This window comes from Chlorocebus sabaeus, chromosome 12 (assembly GCF_047675955.1).
Source record: "Chlorocebus sabaeus isolate Y175 chromosome 12, mChlSab1.0.hap1, whole genome shotgun sequence".
Taxonomy (NCBI): domain Eukaryota; kingdom Metazoa; phylum Chordata; class Mammalia; order Primates; family Cercopithecidae; genus Chlorocebus; species Chlorocebus sabaeus.
In genome coordinates, this window is record NC_132915.1 from 109280347 (window position 1) to 109292538 (window position 12192).

Below are 12192 nucleotides of genomic sequence, written 5' to 3' on the forward strand. Positions count from 1 at the left end.
TTGCATGAAATGGTCTTGTGGAGGCAATATATGCAAATAATGAAGCATCAAAAGGGACTATGCCTTCAATTTGTAGAAATATTCACTTAAGTTTGATGAAATTCTCAATGCCCAAAATAGACTGCAGAACACTTTCAAGAAAACATGCTATAACCCAGAGATTAATTGATGACATCCACCGAAGTGATGAGTGCAAGAAAAGAGAAATATTCATGGAATTTTATATCCAAGGGTTTCTTGTATATGACAGCATATTTTGAAAAGTCAAAATCAGAAAAACTTGACAAACAGGAATATATCTAAGCTAAAACCTTTTGTTCATTAAAGGAGCGATGAGAGGCAGCTCCAAGATGGCCGAATAAGAACAGATCCACCCTCCAGCTCCCAGCGTGAGCAACACAGGAGACGGGTGATTTCTGCATTTCCAACTGAGGTACCGGGTTCATCTCACTGGGGCTTGTTGGACAGTAGGGGCAGGACAGTGAATGCAGCACATAGAGCAACAACTGAAGCAGGGCGAGGCATCACCTCACCCAGGAAGTGCAAGGGGGAAGGGAATTCCCTTTCCTAGCCAAGGGAAACCGTGATACACAGCACCTGGAAAATTGGGTTACTCCCACCCTAACACTGTCCTTTATCAAGGGTCTCAGCAAACGTCACACCAGGAGATTATATCCTGCATCTGGCTTGGAGAGTCCCACGCCCACAGAGCCTCCCTCATTGCTAGCACAGTAGTCCAAGATCTAACTGCAAGGAGGCTGCAAGGCTGGAGGAGGGGCGCTTGCCATTACTGAGGCTTGAGTAGGTAAACAAAGTGGTGGGGAAGCTCAAACTGGGTGGAGCCCACCACAGCTCTAAGAGGCCTGCCTGTCTCTGTAGACTCCACCTCTAGGGAGAGGGCATAGCCAAACAAAAGGCAGCAGAAACCTCTGCAGATTTAAATGTCCCTGTCTGACAGCTTTGAAGAGAGTAGTGGTTCTGCCAGCATGGTGTTTGAGATCTGAGAACAGACAGACTGCCTGCTCAAGTGGGTCCCTGACCCTGGAGTAGCCTAACTGGGAGACACCCCCACTAGGGTCAGATTGACACCTCACACCTCACACAACCGGGTACCCCTCTGAGACGAAGCTTCCAGAGGAATAATCAGGCAGAAACATTTGCTGTTCAGCAATATTCACTCTTCTGCAGCCTCCACTGTTGTCACCTAGGCAAACAGGGTCTGGAGTAGACCTTGAGCAAACTCCAACAGACCTGTAGCTGAGGGTCATGACTATTAGAAAGAAAGCTAACAAACAAACAGAAAGGACATCCACACCAAAACCCCATCTGTACATCAACATCATCAAAGACCAAAGGTAGATAAAACCACAAAGATGGGGGAAAAGAAGTGCAGAAAAACTGAAAATTCTAAAAATCTGAGCAACACTCCCCCTCCAAAGGAATGCAGCTCCTCTCCAGCAATGGAACAAAGCTGAACAGAGAATGACTTTGACGAGTTGAGAGAAGAAGGCTTCAGACAATCAAACTTCTCCGAGCTAAAGGAGGAAGTTCGAACCGATAGCAAAGAAGCTAAAAACCTTGAAAAAAGATTTCCTGAATGGCTAACTGGAATAACCAATGTAAAGAAGTCCTTAAATGACCTGAGAGAGCTGAAAACCAAGACACAAGAACTACATGACAAATGCGCAAGCTTCAGTAACCGACTCGGTCCACTGGAAGAAAGGGCATCAGTGATTGAAGATCGAATGAATAAAATGAAGTGAGAAGAGAAGTTTAGAGAAAAAAGAGTAAAAAGAAATGAACAAAGCCTCCAAGAAATATGGGAATATGGGAAAAGGCAAAATCTACGTCTGATTTGTGAACCTGAAAGTGAGGGGGAGAATGGAACCAAGTTGGAAAACATTCTGCAGGATATCATCCAGGAGAACTCCCCCAACCTAGCAAGGCAGGCTGACATTCAAATTCAGGAAATACAGAGAACGCCACAAAGACACTCCTCTAGAAGAGCAATTCCAAGACACATAATTGTCAGATTCACCAAAGTTGAAATGAAGGAAAAAATGTTAAGGGCAGCCAGAAAGAAAGGTCGGGTTACCCACAAAGGGAAGCCCATTAGACTAACAGTGGATTTCTCGGCAGAAACTCTACAAGCCAGAAGGGAGGGGTGGGGCAATATTCAACATTCTTAAAGAAAAGAATTTTCAACCCAGAATTTCATATCCAGCCAAATTAAGTTTCATAAGTGAGGGAGAAATAAAATCCTTACAGACAAGCAAGCGCTGAGAGATTTTGTCACCACCAGGCCTGTCCTACAAGAGCTCCTGAAGGAAGCACTAAACATGGAAATGAACAACCGGTACCAGCCACTGCAAAAACATGTCAAAATGTAAAGACCATCAATGCTAGGAAGAAACTGCATCAACTAATGAGCAAAATAACCAGCCAACATCATAATGACAGGATCAAGTTCACATGTAACAATATTAACCTAAATGTAAATGGGCTAAATGTTCCAATTACAAGACACAGACTGGCAAGTTGGATAAAGAGTCAGGAGCTCTTATAGGGCAGGCCTGGTGGTGACAAGACCCACCAGTTTGCTGTATTCAGGAGACCCATCTCACGTGTAGAGACACACATAGGCTCAAAATAAAGGGATGGAGGAAGATCTACCAAGCAAATGGAAAACAAAAAATGGCAGGGGTTGCAATCCTAGTCGCTGATAAAACAGAGTTTAAACCAAGAAAGATCAAAAGAGACAAAGAAGGCCATTACACAATCGTAAAGGGATCAATTCAACAAGAAGAGCTAACTATCCAAAATATATATACACCCAATTCAGGAGCACCAAGATTCATAAAGCAAGTCCTTAGAGACTTACAAAGAGACTTAGACTCCCACACAATGATAATGGGAGACTTTAATACCCCACTGTCAACATTAGACAGATCAACGAGACAGAAAGTTAAGGATATACAGGAATTGAACCCAACTCTGCACCAAGCAGACCTAATAGACATCTACAGAACTCTCCACCCCAAACCAGCAGAATATACATTCTTCTCAACACCATATCGCACTTATTCCAAAATTGACCACATAGTTGGAAGTAAAGCACTCCTCAGGAAATATAAAAGAACAGAAACTATAACAAACTGTCTCTCAGACCACAGTGCAATCAAACCAGAACTCAGGATTAAGAAACTCAATCAAAACTGCTTGACTAAATGGAAACTAAACAACCTGCTCCTGAATGACTACTGGTTACATAACGAAATGAAGGCAGAAATAAAGATGTTCTTTGAAACCAATGAGAACAAAGATACATCATACCAGAATCTCTGGACACATTTAAAGCAGTGTGTAGAGGGAAATTTATAGCACTAAATTCTCACAAGAGAAAGCAGGAAAGATCTAAAATTGACATCCTAGTATCACAACTAAAAGAACTAGAGAAGCAAGAGAAAACACATTCAAAAGCTAGCAGAAGGTAAGAAATAACTAAGATCAGAGCAGAACTGAAGGAGACAGAGACACAAAAAACCCTTCAAAAAGTCGATGAATCCAGAAGTTGATTGTTTGAAAAGATTAACAAAATTGATAGGCAGCTAGCAAGACTAATAAAGAAGAAAAGAGAGAAGAATCAAATAGATGCAATAAAAAATGATAAAGGGGATATCACCACTGACCCCACAGAAATACAAAGTACCATCAGAGAATACTAAAAACACCTCTACATAAATAAGCTAGAAAACCTAGAGTAAATGGATAAATTCCTGGACACATACATTCTCCCAAGACTAAACCAGGAAGAAGTTGAATCACTGAATAGACCAATAACAGGCTCTGAAATTGAGGCAATAATTAATAGCCTACCAACCAGAAAAGTCCAGGACCAGAAAGATTCATAGCCGAATTCTACCAGAGGTACAAGGAGGAGCTGGTACCATTCCTTCTGAAACTATTCTAATCAATAGAAAAAGAGGGAATCCTCCCTAACTCATTTTATAAGGCCAACACCATCCTGATACCAAAGGCTGGCAGAGACACAACAAAAAAAATTTAGAATTTAAGAATTTTAGACCAATATCCCTGATGAACATCCATGCAAAAATCCTCAATAAAATACTGGTAAACCAAATCCACAGCACTTCAAAAAGTTTATCCACCATGATCGAGTGGGCTTCATCCCTGGGATGCAAGACTGGTTCAACATACACAAATCAATAAACGTAATCCAGCATATAAACAGAACCAAAGACAAAAACCACATGATTATCTCAATAGATGCAGAAAAGGCCTTTGACAAAATTCAACAGCTCTTCATGCTAAAAACTTAATAAATTCAGAATTGATGGAGCATATCTCAAAATAATAAGAGCGATTTATGTCAAACCCACAGCCTATATCATATTGAATAGGCAAAAACTGGAAGCATTCCCCTTGAAAGCTAGCACAAGACAGGGATGCCCTCTTTCACCACTCCTATTCAACACAGTGTAGAACTTCTGGCCAGGGCAACCAGGCAAGAGAAAGAAATAAAGGGTATTCAATTAGGAAAAGAGGAAGTCAAATTGTCCCTGTTTGCAGATGACATGATTGTATATTTAGAAAACCTTATCCTCTCAGCCCAAAATCTCCTTAAGCTGATAAGCAACTTCAACAAAGTCTCAGGGCACAAAATCAATTTGCAAAAATCACAAGCATTCTTATACACCAATGACAGACAAACAGAGAACCAAATCATAAGTGAACTCCCATTCACAATTGCTTCAAAGAGAATAAAATATCTAGGAATCTAACTTACAAGGGATGTGAAGGACCTCTTCAAGGAGAACTACAAACCACTGCTCAATGAAATAAAAGAGGACAGAAACAAATGGGAGAACATTCCATACATTCCATGCTCATGGATAGGAAGAATCAATATAGTGAAAATGGCCACACTGTGCAAGGTAATTTATAGATTCAATGCCATCCCCATTAAGCTACCAGTGACTTTCTTCATAGAATTGGAAAAAACTTCTTTAAAGTTCATATGGAACCAAAAAAGAGCCTGCATTGCCAAGACAATCCTAAGTCAAAAGAACAAAGCTGGAGTCATCACACTACCTGACTTCAAACTATACTACAAGGCTACAGTAACCAAAACAGCATGATACTGGTACCAAAACAGAGCTATAGACCAATGGAACAGAACAGAGCCCTCAGAAATAATACCACACTTCTACAACTATCTGATCTTGGACAAACCTGACAAAAACAAGAAATGGAGAAAGGATTCCCTATTTAATAAATACTGCTGGGAAAACTGGCTAGCCATAAGTAGAAAGCTGAAACTGGATCCTTTCCTTACACCTTATACAAAAATTAATTCAAGATGCATTAGAGACTTAAATGTTAGACCTAAAACCATAAAAACCCTAGAAGAAAACCTAGGCGATACCATTCAGGACACAAGCGTGGGCAAGGACTTCATGTCTAAAACAACAAAAGCAATGGCAACAAAAGCCAAAATTGACAAATGGGATCTAATTAAACTAAAGAGCTTCTGCACAGCAGAAGAAACTACCATCAGAATAAACAGGCAACCTACAGAATGGGAGAAAATTTTTGCAATCTACTCATCTGACAAAGGGCTAATATCCAGAACCTACAAAGAACTCAAAGAAATTTACAAGAAAAAAAAAACCAAAAACAATCCCATCAAAAAGTGGGCAAAGGATATGAACAGACACTTCTCAAAAGAAGACATTTGTGCAGTCAATAGACACATGAAAAAATGCTCATCATCAGTAGCCATCAAAGAAATGCAAATCAAGACCACAATGAGATACCATCTCACACCAGTTAGAATGGTGATCATTAAAAAGTCAGGAAACAACAGGTGCTGGAGAGGATGTGGAGAAATAGGAACACTTTTACACTGTGGGTGGAACTGTCAACTAGTTCAACCATTGTGGAAAACAGCATGGCGATTCCTTAAGGATCTAGAACTAGAAATACCATTTGACCCAGACATCCCATTACTGGCTATATCCCCAAAGGATTATAAATCATGCTGCTATAAAGACATGCACACATATGTTTATTGCGTCACTATTCACAACAGTAAAGACTTGAAACCAACCCAAATGTTCATCAATGATAGACTGGATTAAGAAAATGTGACACATATACACCATGGAGTACTATGTAGCCATAAAAGAGGATGAGTTCATGTCCTTTGTAGGGACATGGATGCAGCTGGAAGCCATCATTCTCAGCAAACTACTGCAAGAACAGAAAACCAAACACCACATGTTCTCACTCATGGATGGGAATTGAACAATGAGAACACCTGGACACAGGAAGGGGAATATCACACACCAGGGCCTATTGTGGGGTGGGGGGAGGAGGGAAGGATAGCATTAGGAGATACGCCTAATGTATATGACGAGTGAATGGGTGCAGCACACCAACATGGCACGTGTATACATATGTAACAAACCTGCACTTTGTGCATATATTCCCTAGAATATAAACTATAATAAAATAAAATAATAAAATTAAAAAGGGACGATGAAAATAAATGAAATGTAACACACAGCATGTGAGATAATGTTTTAATACACATCTAAAAATGCCTTAAAATTCAATAGAAAGTAAATAAAATCTTCTAAAACTTGACAAAAGGAAAGAACAAAAATCACAGACTGGAAAATCCTGGCTGACTGGAGTGATGTCCTGTCTCAAGAAAGAACAAACAAACACGCAAACAAGCAAAGGATTCTGAAAGCAGAGAATCAAACAGATATTTGTACACCGTTCTTCCTTCTTCCTGCTAGCACTCTTCATAGTAGGAAAAGGCAAAAACAACCCAAATGTGTCACGAATTGCTTCATCAGTTTTTTTGGATCTGAAATACTGCCTCAATTTTCAGTTACTCATTGTGGGGTGGACCTGCAGTTACCACATATGGTCCAAAATTTTATGCTGATGAAGGTAGACCTGTCCTGCATTTTCAGAGGGACAGAATTCTGGTGTTTCTCCAGGTTCCTTGGCTTGCCAGGAATGAAGATCCGGGAAGAATGTATGTGTGTATGTATGTATGTACGTGTGTCCATAAGTATTTCCTGTTTTTAAATTTAAAAAATACGGGATACATGGGCAGAACGTACAGGTTTGTTGTATAGGTATCCTTTGCCATGATGGTTTGTTGCACCTATTGACTCATCCTCTAAGTTCTCTTCCCTCACCCCCAGTCCCCAGCGGACCGTGTTGTGCGTTGTTCCCCTCACTGTGTCCTTGTTTTCTCAAAGTTCAACTTTCACTTATTAGTGAGAACATGCGGTGTTTGCTTTTTTTGTTACTGTGTTAGTTTGCTCAGTATGATGGCTTCATCCATGTGCCTGCAAAAGACATGATCTCATTCCTTTTTATGACTGCATAGTATTTTATGGTGTATAGGTACCACATTTTCTTTATCCAGTCTAGCACTGAAGCGCATTTGGGTTGGTTTCATGTCTTTGCTATTGTATATAGTGCTGCAATAAACTTACATGTGCATGTGTCTTTATAGTGGAATGATTTATATTCCTTTGGGTATATAGCCAGTAATGGGATTACTGGGTCAAATGGTGTTTCTGGTTCTAGATCCTTGAGGAATCACCATACTGTCTTCCACAATGGTTGAACTAATTTACAGTTTCCCCAACAGTGTAAAAGCGTCCCTCTTTCTTCTCAGCCTCACCAGCATCTATTGTTTCTTAACTTTTTAATAATCACCATTCTGATGGGTGTGAGATGGTATCTCATTGTAGTTTTGATTTTCACTTCTCTGATGATCAGTATTGTTGAGCTTTTAAAAAATATATTTGTTGGTTAGATAAATGTCTTCTTTTGATAAGTTTCTGTTCATATCCTTTGCTCACTTTTGATGGGGTTGTTTGTTTCTTTTGCTTGTAAATATGTTCAAGTTCCTTGTCAATTTTTGTTATTAGACCTTTGTCAGATGGGTAGGTTGCAATAATTTTCTCCCGTCCTGTAGGTTGATTGCTCATGCTGATGATAGTTTCTTTGCTGTGCAGAAGCTCTTTAGTTTAATTAGATCCGATTTGTCAATTTCGGCTTTTGTTGCAATTGCTTTTGACATTTTTGTCATGAAATCTTTGTCCTTGCCTGTGTCCTGAATGATATTGCCTAGGTTTTCTTCTAGGGTTTTTATGGTTTTGGATTTTACATTTAAATCTTTAATCCAGCTTGAGTTAATTATTGTATAAGGTGTAAGGAAGGGGTCAAGTTTTGGTTTTCTGTATATGGCAAGCCAGTTTTCCCAGCATCATTTACTGAATAGGAGATCCTTTCTCCCTTGCTTGTTTTTGTCAGGTTTGTCAAACATCAGGTGGTCATAGATGTGTGGTGTTATTTCTGAGGTCTTTGCTCTTCTCCATTGGTCTATATGTCTGTTTTGGCAGCAGTAGCCTGCTGTTTTGGTACCGTAGCCTTCTAGTACAGTTTGAAGTTAGCGTAATGCCTCCAGCTTTGTTATTTTTGTTTACGATTTTCTTGGGTATATGGGGTATTCTTTGATTCCATATGACATTTAAAATAGTTCTTTCTAATTCTGTGAAAAATGTCAACGGTATTTTGATGGATATAGCATTGAATCTATAATGTTTGGGCAGTATGGCCATTTTTACAATATTGATTCTTCCTATTCATGAGGATGGAATTTTTTCCATTTGTCTGTGTCCTCTCTTATTACCTTGAGCAGTGGTTTGCAGTTGTCCTTGAAGAGGTCCTTCACATCCCTTGTACTCCTAGTTGTATTCCTAGCTATTTTACTTTCTTTGTAGTAATTGTGAATGGGAGTTCATTCTTGATTTGACTCTCTGCTTGACTATTGTTGGTGTAATGGAATGCTTGTGATTTTTGCACAATGATTTTGTATCTTGAGACCTTGGTGAAGTTGCTTATCAGTTCAAGAAGTTTTTCAGTTGAGATGATGGGTTTTCTAAATATGAAGTCGTGTCATCTGCAAACAGAGACAAGTTGACTTTCTCTCTTCCTATTGGAATACCCTTTATTTCTTTCTATTGCCTCATTGCCCTGGCGAGAACTTCCAATACTATGTTGAATAGAAGTGGTTACAGAGGGCTTCCTTGTCTTGTACCAGTTTTCAATTGAAATGCTTCCAGCTTTTGCCTATTCTTTATGATATTGGCTGTATGAAATAGCTCTTATTATTTTAAGGTATGTTCCATCAATAAGTAGTTTATTGAGAGTTTTTAACAGGAAGGGATGTTGAATTTTATCAGAGGCATTTTTGCATGTATCAAAATAATTGTCTGGTGTTTGCCTTTGGTTCTGTTTAAGTGATCAATTATATTTATTGATTTGTGTATGTTGACTCAGCCTTTCACCCCAAAGATGCAGCCCACTTGATCGTGGTGGATAAGCTTTTTGATGTGCTGCTGGATTCGGTTTGCCAGTATTTTACTGATAATTTTTGCATCGATGTTCATCAGGGATAATGGCCTGAATTGAGCAGGTGTGTGTGTGTGTGTGTGTGTGTGTGTGTTTACCTCGGTTTGCCAGTAGGTTGATGTGTGTGTGTGACGCGCGTGTGTGTGTTTGTGTGTGTGAATGTGTGATAGAGAGCCAAATTAAGGCAGAGGAGGCTCCCCGGCCTGTCATGACATTGAATGTTCTGAATTCAAGATGCTCTAATGGACTGTGTCAGTTGGCCTTCAGCCAGGAGGTGGTGCTTGCAAAAGACTGCCAGCTGTGGTGGTAGTGGTGAGATTTGGACTTGCCTTATGTTACCCATGGGAGGTACTCTGGTGTCTCAGGGAACGGGTAGAGCTAAAGGGCTTCTAAAAGTTTCTTCTGTTATTTGTGTTACTCTACCAGGGTAGGTGGTTGAGCAAAACCTGGTGGGAACTAGGTCAGGTAAAGTGATGCTCTGGCTCTCTACGTGTGGGACAAGCAGTGGCTCCAGTGGGAATTGGAAGGCAGTTCTTGGGCCACTGGGGTAATTTTCCAGAGAGAAGTGAAGCTGCCTCTGCCTCTGTACAAGGAGAGTCCATATGAAGAATGGGGAGTAGCAGCTTGGCAGTAAGCCCCATCCAGCTCCCACACCCTTGGCAAGGCAGGTCTCACACCCACAGTGTTCCACTGGGAGTAGTTAGCTAAGTTTCAAGAAGTCTGAACTCAGAGCTCAAAACTGACCCATACCATAAGCCTCTCCTATTGAGACAGTAACTGCAGCCTTCAGGCCACACCCCTCCTGATCCACCTGCAGAGCAGGGGCATCCAGCTCCTGTGCTTGCTGCTGCATCACACGTCCCACTCACCTCTCAGTTCTGGCCTGGGGAGTTTGTCCCCACAGGAAATTATATCAAACATTTCAGTTGGGAGGTTCTCTCAACCTGTGACCACCATTTGAGTTAGCTGGCAGACTTCTGGGAGGTCCTCTCTGAGGTAGAATCAGAAATGGCTTCCCTCCATCCTGCCAGAAACTGGGAACGTGCTGGAGACTCAAAGCACATCCCAATGCCACTCCTCATATAGTCGTCACTCTTCACTGAATCTACTCCAGCCCTGAGTACGATTAAGGCCTTCCCCTATGGCCTAGATTGATAGGTTTCCCAATGGAAGTGTATATCTTACAGTCAGTTTATCCCCATCTCACACCCTGGAAACTCAAAATTTTCTGCCTAGCTTATGGTGTAAGCTGCATCCTGCTGCTTCTTTCAAATGGTCTGTGGCTTATTTCAATTTTCCTGTTAAGTTCCTGTGTTGCTTCTTGAAAGAAAGTTCAGTGTGAATCTCTACACACCATTTTGTCTTTCCAAGTGCAAGAGGTGGGCTAACAATGACTTCAATCCACCATCTTGGAAAACAAAAGTAACAGTTTTCTCATTTTTAAAGGTTTTGTTAAGATCTGTTAATGACTCACAAAGAAATAGTATTGGGTATATTTGAAATTAGTATTTATTCACTTATGTTGATAAGTGAAAACACAAGATGGTTATCAAGATGGAAGTACTTAATATGTATATTTCAATATTCTTAGATGCAAATAACTTCACTTTTGATGTATTTTTATTTTACATCAGTTTCATTTCAACTTAGGTTTAAGGGGTTCTTGATAATCTGACATGATAAGTGGTGTTGGAATTGGCATTAAAATCCACCATGCTCTACAGCACTTCATCCTTCTTCGGCAGGCACCAATTTGGCAGGAAAGAAGATCCAGTGAGATAGTCCACAAATGGAATGTAAATCCATAAACACTCTTAAGTAACAGAATAAATTTAGTATGAGCATTTTTATGTGGGAGCTTTTGAAATGGTTGCTGCTCATATGTCAGAGACACATGCAGATTAAGAAAGGTAGTAGTTCCGATCCTGGTTTGGCACAACAGTCACGGTATTTTTGGTGGGGGAAAAGGGATGTGGGAGGGGATGGTACATCTTCATCTTTTCCTCTGGGTTTTCTCTCAGAAATAGCTGTTGCTTCCCGCAGGGCAAAAATGCCAGTGTCTTCTGCCAGAGTGGGTTACTGAGGACCATGGTGGTTCCACCTTGTGGCTGATGCTGATAGTCCCTTTCTGCATTTTTTGTTCCTAGCCAAAAAAGATGTTTCTGCTGTCTCAGGTATGCTGATTTCAGCAGTTGTTTTTTCTATATGACTATTCGTTTTTGTTTTTGTTTTTGTTTTTTTCTTTCACTCTCTCTCTCTCTCTCTCTCTTTTTTGGCTTCACTGTGTTGCTTTAGTTTCTTAAGTGGTCCCTTGAACCCTCCCAGAGCTATTTTGGTTTGTACATAGCTGTCTATAAATTTTTTCTTGGGGGAAGTGTAGAGTTAAAGGCTGATATATCCTGCTCTTGCTCCCCCGAGTGATTTTATTCCCCCAAGCTAATATTTCAGGCTTTCAATTTATTCATGCTTTCATCTGTTCAAACAAGTGGAAATTACTTTTTCTCTCCACATTTAGATTTGCTCTATCTACTTTCATTGCTAATAGAGTCTTAGTCATAGGATAGATTAGTTAGAAAAAAGTATATTTTTGACATTATAAACGATCCTTTCAATTTGTGTCTAAAAGTGGAAAATATTAGAAAGCTTGACATTTATTATTGTGTCCGGACCAGTATTTCCTCCAGATAACCTTTATTACAACAAAGATAATTTAATGAAGATCTC